Source organism: Anabas testudineus, chromosome 11 (assembly GCF_900324465.2).
Source record: "Anabas testudineus chromosome 11, fAnaTes1.2, whole genome shotgun sequence".
Classification (NCBI taxonomy): Eukaryota; Metazoa; Chordata; class Actinopteri; order Anabantiformes; family Anabantidae; genus Anabas; species Anabas testudineus.
Window position 1 is genome coordinate 4914893 of NC_046620.1, and position 10017 is coordinate 4924909.

Here is a 10017-nt window from a genome sequence, read left to right on the forward strand (position 1 = left end):
TTACAACTAAGCTTTCCATGCCACGATGAGCCAAAAATAACATAAGGTTTACAGGAAAACCTAATTGACATTACTCGGAAAATGGGAAATTGCAAGTTAATAAGTAACAGGAGTTATCACTGCTGAAATTTAAAAATAGTGTTTTGAGAACTTGTTATTGAGAAAACTTCAAAAGTGTTACTGCAGCTGTACCAAACTTGTCAACGTAAGACGAGTAAAACAGGAAATAAAACAGCAGCCTGCGTGGCAAGCTTCAGAGCATTTAATTTCTAATTTATTACCTATATCCTATTAATAATTAACATATGTCTTTGCAAAAAAGTGTTAAAAATGTTAAATAAATGACCTAAAGTCCAGTTTACGTAATGTGTCGTTAGATTTCTAGGGATAATGAGTCTAGAGGGTTTTTTCCCTGAAGGTTTTGTTTCTCTAAAGACGTTCACACGGTGCAAACATGCACTGATGATTAAATAACAACGCTAATGCTCTGAGTATTAAGACAGACCAATAAATCTTACAAGAGCAGACAAAACCGAGTGTGTGTATGTGTGTGTGTGTGTGCACTGGGGCCGTGTCGTTGTTTGGCAGATGGGACCGAACAGCCTGAGAACTTCACAATCTGGACTTGATTTGTTACCAACACGCTCACACGCACTTTGTTCCACACTTGTCCTCCTACTCCACTGCTGCTCGACTCAGCACACACACACACACACACACACACACACACACACTCTTCTCACACTCAGCACTGTGTGCATTAAAGAGAGCAGAAACAGAAATGCTTTTTCACTCTTTCATGCACACAGACACACAGCAGGCTGCTTTTCTGCACTTCCATGCAGATTCTCAGTGCTACGTTTCTCTTTTAATCTTTTACTTTCACTGTCTTTTTTTACAACATCAGCTTTAAACCTTTACAACTTAACAACTTGATAAAAACAAACCAGCTTTATAGTAATTTTCTATCCACAGGCAAGTTTCACATGTCTAATCTAATCTAAGTAGTTTCTCAATGTAAATAAACCAGTCCGACATGACTCTGTGGTTATTCCTTCAGGACAGATTTCTTACATCTTGTAAGGCATTAGGAAAACCAAAGCATGCTTTTATGTTACTTTAATCCAACATGTTTCTAACGCATGTAGAAGGAGACTGTCAGTCTGTAAAATAGGCCGTGTGCATGCCAGGTGGAAGGCAAAGGTTTTTACTAGCCATGTTTGTTAAGCGCTTATCCCTTACCCAACTAATCCCAATCAAATCGCTTTGTTTGCACAGATGATGTCCAGTGTTTTAAAGGTAAGTTACGCTATTTTGGTGGCACTGTACGACATCTCTGTACCTGGTGCACCCTACAAAACACAGTTACATGGTTTTGTGAACGATTAGGGACAAATGACCTACAGTAGATGGGCTGGTGGGGTTTAAATACAAGTCTATTTTGGTGAGCGAGACCGCTCTGATTGGTTGGACCTCTGTTTATTTTATTTTGGTGCTTTGTGTTCGTTGTGTCTTTCTGTAGTTCTAAGTCTTCTTCTGCTTCTTCTTCTTTTTAAATAACAAATACTGACTACCACCACCTGCTGGTATAGAGAGCTATTTCCTAGTTCCTAGCATGGTGTGTCACAGCTTTTCCAGTCCAATTTCAACCTTACGTAGTTTTCCCTGAATCAGCCATGATGGCAGACAGACACAGAGGGAGGGGTATTCTCCTTGTACTGTGCAGGAATCTATGTGTCAGCACTTCGGGATCCTTGCGTGTCTCCCAGCAGGACACGTCCAACACACATGCTGCAACTGGCCCAGGCCTACATACAGACAGCTAAAATAAGTCAGTGCTGTAATAACTATTAATTAATTTAGTTTTGTTCCAGCTTCTCAGGTGTAAAGACATGCTGTTTCATATCATTATGGTTGAAATTAATTTTTTGGCTGTTAGAGACGACAACCGATCCAAAGACATCAAGTACGGCTCCGGGACAATTTGCACTCATCTTTTAGATGAAACAATCAATTTACCTGGAAAAATAATAATTAGTAACTCTGGTACCGACATGCAGGCGTCAGAAAACAGCAAATAAATGATCAAATGAAACAACTCAGCATGAAAAAAAATACCTTAAGAATCACAGAAGTACGCGGGCGGATTAAAGATAAATAAATATTTCAAAAGAGTTTATAAGACTGAACTGATTCAGCAAGCGTGGGCGCCACTGGCAGGTTATTCCACATTAGAGAGGCCGTAATGAAGAGTGACTGGCAAAACACACACACACACACACACACACACACATACACACACACTTCTTGGTAATCAGCTGCATGCTACAGGTGAACTGCTGAGAGAGCTGATTGTTGTTGTGTAACAAGATGATTCACTGCCAGCTTCAACACGTCTGCACAGAACTCACACTACAACACACACACACACACACACACACACACACACACGTGCACACACACGTGCACACACACACACACACATCCAATAAACTGAGCTAAAACTCATGCAGACCAGAGTTTTATGTGACGACATTACACATAATTTCCACTTGTTTTTTCTCCAGTAATAATTAAACCGCTATTTAAAAGCTTAAAGGGTTAAAAGAAGCACTTTTACATTTACTTAAAAAAACACAATGTAAAATTACTCAGTTACATAAAATCACATAATTATATTACTCCAAAATCTACTGACGTCATGAAATAGGCCTCTAATTGGGCCTTATGGTGAGTTTGTTTACTAATAATTCAATTTGAATGGCTTTGGCTTCTTCTAACTACTCTGTCTGTTGTTGATTTGTTTAATGTATAACTAATATAAAAGTAAATACGTTGCATAAGTGTGTTCGGTGGAGTAATAATAAATAAATATTTTTCTAAGTGAAAAGTTTCCAAAGTTGCAATAACCTCAAAGTGCACTTGAGTAAATAAACTTTATTAGTTTCCACCACATTCTGTGACACACTGCAGCGCTTGTTGACATGTGCTGAATGATGTTTCTCTTCGTTTGGTTTTTCTGCCAAACACATTAGGTCTGAACTCATGTTCCTAAGAACTGTTTATTCTCTTTCTGCAGATTCCCATGAAGTCTGAAGCGTTCTCTTCTTCCTGCTGCACACTTCAGAAACAGCAGTTCAAAAGGTGCATGATGCGAAAACCTAAAATGCAGCGTGTGCACGTTGATGAACAAGCGTGCAGCTTCACCCAAAGACAAACATACATCAGGTCCTAATGTATGGATGTAACGTGCCTCCATTAAAACTACAACAATAGAAAAGAAACAAACCAGTTATCAGCCTGCTGCTTGTTTTATTTTATGTTGCTCAACCTGACAAACTGATAATGATTAGTTTTACCTTTTAAACAAGTCGCTCTCATCAGTTGCTTTTCTCTTTTGGATGTTTCACTGAACAAACCAGGATGAAGTGATTATCCTGTTGTTGCCCTCAGTGATCAAGGGCATCTTACCACTTTGGATAAGAGCATCAGCTAAAAGCCTGCAATCTAAATTGACCGATGACATTGTTTTAACATGAGCAGATCCACAAAGGGCCGAGGTCCAGCAGACGGCTTGCCTCTGACTATTAGCCTGTTTGTTGTGATACTGACTAAAACCCTGCTAATCTGAGAGCCACGGACCGTCCGCACAGCAGCTGATGGTCTCTAGACAGAACAGGTGGTCTCCTGACTCAACCAGGAGCTAACAGTACATTATGTGCATGTGTGTGTGTGTGGTGGGGGGGGGTCTTTGGGGAGGAGAACTAATTAGAGTCAAGCTGCTAATAGACACTGGGGTAATAAAGTAAAACCCTCGCTAGCTGACCCTGCTGTAAAGATGCTTTTCTCCCTTTCTGAATCTTTTACAGAGCAACTGTAAGAAAACAAAGAACATGTGCAGACCGAGATGCAAAATAAATAACTTAACTAGGGCTAAAAAACACATCTGTTACTATGGTTACTGAAGTATCAGTACTATGGTGTGTAGTGTAAGTGTACGAATTAACTAAATTACTTGCTAATGTACAAGCTGGACTGGGTTCAGGTGGAGTTAATCCTGTACAAATAGGTAGAAATACTTATTAAACTACTTGATAACGATTATATCTTTTACAGCATGGCGGTATTTTAGCCACAAAGACGATAAACTTACAATAAAATTGCTTTATACTAACATAAACTATAATAAAGAATTACATCTCATACCAGCATATGGGCATGTTCCTTCACAAAGAACAGCAGCTTTAGCTCACTTCATCTACAAACATAAGATTTCTATCTGGATGAAAGTCTGTAGAAACTTGTAAAATTTCCCCTGCAGCATAATCCAATTCTTCACTGTCAGCTGTATGATTATAGTATGTTGCAAACGCTTTTCCAAAAACTGTGTCTGAACCTGCTCTTAGAGGAAAAACATAATGAGCCTTTATTACCCATTATTATTACTGTAGAGATTTTAAGATGGCACTAAATTAGCTGCTTTATGCTTAATGCACTGTCCAGCCTCGAGTATTTCTTTTAAATAGGACAACAGATCATCAGCACGTCCACATTATTAGCGGCTTAATGCTCCTTTAAAAGATGAGATTGAGTGAAATGTCCTCCCTTTGGAGGATCTTCATAAGAACTTCCAGTAAACAGAAGGAGCGGCTGAATCATGCCCATTATGTTTCATGACTGATTAACTGGGTCTTAATGAGACATTAGAGCAGAAACAACCAAGTGCCAACCTCATGTTTCAGTGTTGATTCACAGTCGCCTCCCACACAACTGCTTCAATCACACCACCACAAAAATGAAGGATCATTTTTCAAATTGATAACTCAGACAGACCTCGTCCTGTTGGAGTGTTGGAGGCCGGGAGATGCAGTTAAAAGCTGCACAAGAAAAACAACAACTTGTAGTTCATCTTCAGCCACAATGGTTCTATTATGTACCTCTCTTACTTGCTTGTTTGTCGAGTATAATCATTAATTTCAACTGCACTTTCAAGACGTCCAAGTCTTTTTTGTTGATTTTAATCACTAATCGTAGTTTTATCTTGCAACAGGCAGAAAAGTCCCATCATCCAAACGTGTTGGAACAGATAAATCTGCCAATAGAAAAGACTGATGATGGTGCTGTGAAGTCTTTAGCACACAGCTGGTTTGCATTGGCTGTTATGAGCACACAGAGTAAAAAATACAGCAAAGCAGATTCACTTTCATTTTGATGTTTGTTCATCAGACAAATCGACATTTCCAGTAAACTGGTTGATCTGTTTCAGCTAATGACAAAGAGAACCTGAAGAGAGAAGACGTCAATGCCATAAAACATAATGTATTAGCTATTGACACATCTACAGTGGAAGAAACACTTCCTGACCAGCAGATAATGCTGTAAATACAATTTTGGCATGTGCCTGTGGGGGAGAGTTGATACTGGAAAGTGATATTACTGATAATGGAAGCATTATTCTGTGGAAAAGCCACCCTGACGACTACACAAGATGGCCAGCTCTTCCCAGGAATCCAGCTCTGCACTCTGTGTGTGTGTTTACATAAGCCTCTACCCCCGAAAAAATATCCTAACATCTGGTCAAATGCAGCTCACTCAGACTTTCTTGAACACACTTTAGATCACTTCTAAAGAATTTGAATATAATATTAAATATATCGAGGTTCATTTGAATGCGTGTGTTTGGGTATGAAAATGTGTTATCCCCTGATGACTACACACCCATGTTCACTGGAACTTGATTACATAGTTGGCCCGTTTCCACATAACCACTTTTATGATGCGGCGTCCATTGTTGCAGAACTTTGAATGACTCTAATCTTCCTTTTCAGACTGATACTGATTTAAAATAATCAGTCAACTTGCTAAAGGCAAAAGCATCTGTGCATATTACTATATATAATAAAACACCTGCAGTATGGCTCGGTATCAACAGAAATAGTTCGATACAACTGTCAACTGTCTTTATTTTAGCAGTTACTATTGAAAAGACAGAAACGGGAACGTAATTTCAACTGAATTAACGCAACGATCAATTTACATAAATGAGAAGTTGCACATTGGTTGATAACAAACGAAATCGTTCCCATCTAAACATCCAATCCTGCATTAAAACGTCCAGTTTGACTCCAGTTTCTCATGGTGGACACAGCACTTGGTTAAGGTTAGGGAAAGATTGTGTTCCAGCTAATAGAGAAGAATGTAACATTAACTTCAATCACAGTGTGTTTACTTATTTGTAGTGTGACAGACGTGCTCTCTAAACACCTGTGTGTCAATCTCTGATGATAAATATCTGTCTTTAAAGATTCTCAGTCGTCCAGGTGACGTTATCTGGAAACTGTAATGAGTCACGGCTGCTGGACTTGTGTTTCACCACTCATCCAAATAGCTTCTTCAGTCTGGGGAAAGACCTCAAATGTATCCTCTGGTGTGGTTTCACTTCTCATTTGACCCGAACTGTCATTAGGAGGAACCACACTGTTGCGATGACTCAACTTCCAGATAATAAATGCAGCCGTACGTTCATTCAAAAAATTTGTTGTACGTAAGCAGTGTAGTTTAGGATGGAGGTGAATGTATCTGCACTGTTGAGGCCGTTTTCAGTTGACACAGACGCTCGGAGCTGTTACTTTCAGCTGATGGCGATGCTTGTCATCACTCATCTTTCAGCTCAACATTACTGTTTTGGCTTTGCTTCACAAGTCTCAACATATTTTTCAACAGCAGGCAACTTTTTCAGTTTCCTGCTGTGGCACCAAATGAAGGTTTGGCAACGATTCAACGAGGAAGATCGAATTCACGAGATCCCTCTCGTGAATTCCAGTTAAATCTACCCCATTATTTCCTCTTTCCCGTGCTATGAAGTCTTCTTTATTTTACTCCTGTCGTCAACGCTTTTGCCAATAACAGTTTTTTTAGCTGAGGCTGTTTAAGTATCATTCTGCTTCTGTTATTCAGCCTTTCAGATCTACTATTGTGCAACACACTTCCTCCCTGTCACCAGCTAATCTTCAATCTCACTCCACCACAATCAGCAGCTAGACTCCGGCAGCTTCCTCCTATCTGTGTGTTCTGAAGAACTTTTCTAAAATAAACGTAATAAGTGCAAAACTGTCAAAATTCAACCAACCAATCCAACTTCCATTAGGACAATATCCAACTGGAGAACATATACACAAGATCAGAACTGGTTTGATTTAGTCTTTCTCCTCAATCAGTTGATGGTTTGTTCTATGTAATGTTAGATAATGACAATTTACCCAAATCTACAGTTGCTTTGTCCCTTTATCACATTCGTAAACTTAAAAAACATCCAATATTTTTATGTGCAGAGTTGGAGGGGAGTGAATTTCATCAGCCACAAGGTGGTTTTAATGTTGTGGCCGATTGGTGAATTCTACAGAGATACAAGCAGTGGGAGGCAGATGGGTACACAAATGGAGAGTGTGAACATTTTCTCTCTCTCCCACTGACGGTTATCAACACCTCTCTCTCTCCCACACACACACACACACACACACACACGAAGTGCATCCAGTGATGCAGAGCGATGCACTGGAAGGTGGAGGTAGAGAGATTCAGGCTGGGAGCTTCTATAATTAGAGGAGCATTCAGGGGGCCGCACTGCTGAGTTGTTGAATGTTTAATGTCAGGCCTGCAGACGCAAAGAGCAAAGAGCAAACCTCGGAGTCTCTTTACACCACCTCTTAACCAAACACACACTTATACACACACAAACTGAGGAATGTACAGAGACAGATGAGGCGAGCAGCAGTGACAGTAGCACGCTGGATGAGTGGATTCAGGTTGCACAGGAGGAAACAGCAGCACAATGCACGGACACAGAAACAGTACATCTGACAGCTGAACTTGTAATTCCCGGCTATTGTCTGTAACCTGAGCCTCGTAATAACACGGGAACCCAAAGCGCCTCGGGATGAGGTCATGGTCAAACACAAGTAATTTAGTGAAACTGCTCCACACATGGAGACTGAGGGAACTAAATCAGACACCTCACATTCTTGGCTAAATTCGCTGTTTTTTAAATGTGATCTGGTTAGAGTCAGTCAGAAAGACTTGGATTTTATTATCTGACAGCGTTTGTAGATTAGTCAACAGATTATAATTGATATTTTGTGTTTTCTAACCTAAAACAAACTTTATTGAAATGCATCCGGTGAGCTCGAGGTGCATTTAACACAAATTTATAAACATAACAAGTCGCAGACCAAGATATAGAGCACAGGTTCAGTGTTGATGTACTGTTCACTGACCAGATAGACCCACTGTAGTGTTTCACAAGCAGCTCTGTACGTTTAGTGCAGCAGCTGGAGGTGATTCTGACCTTGTTCAACACTTTGGTTCCATTTCAAAACATCCACGGCTCAATTTCATAAACGTACAGGAACGTTTTTTAGAGAATATCAGTGATGTGGATGATGCTGCCTTCTTATGTGGAACACGGGTGTATGTCACAGATGAGAAGTTCGAGAACCTGGGTGGAGCTTACTGCATCCATACACTCAGGTACGACGTTCGTCACAGAATTCATGTTCAGACAACTGTGTTAACACACATGTTGATACGAATATTTAGTCATCTGCCTTGGAATTAAAGGGAAAAACCTTCCTGTGTCATTTACTGAACCCACATAGTAATCAAAGAGTTTTCTGTGATACTTTAAACATTATTTAGAAGAACACATGGATGGAAATCATCACACTTGAGCCCTTTAATGACTTTACAGCTCCTTATCAAGTGCTTATCTATACAAACATACTGATTTTCTAGACTAATGCAGGCTGATGCTTATATATTTAGACTGTTTTTATTCATTTGAGAGTTATAATTGTAATAACGATGATAAATATCAAGTGTTTTCACAGCCCCAGTCTGTATAAAAGCTATATTAGGTGAGTTTCCTTTAATCCAAGGCTGCCAACACATTAAGGTGGTGGAAAAGTTCACCACACCTTTTCCATCCTGAGCAATATAATCATAAAATCTGACCTTAAATAGAAACAAACGTCCAAAATATTCATATGATATTCCTCCTATGCTGTTTAGTGACTGGGGCTCATCAACTTTATATCAATCATCTTCTTATGGAACATGTTATAATAATATATCTAGAGCTCGGCTGTCGGCTTCTTTTCTAAATTCACATATCAAATAATGTGAGGTTTTCTTTCTTTACATGGAAACACACGGTGTCCTCCAACCACACAGTGACCGGGGAGTGGCAGAGCACACAGGACTGGGTTTTAAAGGGAATCCAGAGGCAGGATTTGAACTCTCTGGACAATAAAGCTGCTTCATAGTTCCTCATCGCATTCAGACTGACACTGGACCTTTCTCTGGACACCTCCCTGTGCGCAGCAGCCTCCTGCCCTGCATGTTGGACATGTTCCCCACACTCATGATGGTCTGGGGGGTTCTGGTCTGAGCTGACCCAGACTGTTTACCTGTCATGCTTGTGAATGATTATACAAAGGGGGGTCTCTGTCTTTTTTATGGAGGTAACGATAGATGGAGCCTATTCAATCCACGACATCTCTGACAAACACTTCCAGCACCGGGCACTTACCCCGTTGGAGGCTGGAGAGCGATGCGGCGGACGCTGCGGTTTCCTGCCCGCGTCGCGTCTCTCGTGCGGCGGCTGCGGGTCTGACCGGTCCTGTCCTCACCTCGTCCGCGTCTCTTCCCTCGGGCTGCGGAGCTCCTGGCAGCTGACGGCGGCCTCTGGTCCTGAGACTCGGAATAATCTCCGCAGCTCGCTCCGCTTCGCCTCGCTCGCTCCCCGGCTGCCGCCCCCTGACGTCACGCAGGAAAGCCCCGCCGGTGACGTCAAGCCGTCGACCCTCCGGAAACCCCGCCCCCGTGAGGTCACCTCCCCCTGAAGTAGTAAAAAAAACCCCAACAGGTTTACAGTAAACAAGAAGAAACACTCAGTGCATCTGTTCTGTTTCATCCTCACACCTCACCAGTGTACTGTTTATTCTTAGATACTGCTCCACA

The 10017-nt window shown here is 41.0% G+C and overlaps 1 protein-coding gene across 1 annotated transcript in view; it reads right to left on the reverse strand.

Moving 5' to 3' along the window:
* Positions 1-9803, reverse strand: part of rnf19b (ring finger protein 19B) — a 28688-nt gene extending 18885 nt beyond the window's left edge. Inside the window, exon 1 of the mRNA XM_026347834.1 lies at positions 9587-9803. The gene's annotated coding sequence lies outside the window, so the exon portion shown is untranslated. The remainder of the gene's footprint in view (positions 1-9586) is intronic.
* Between the last annotated feature and the right edge of the window lie 214 nt (positions 9804-10017).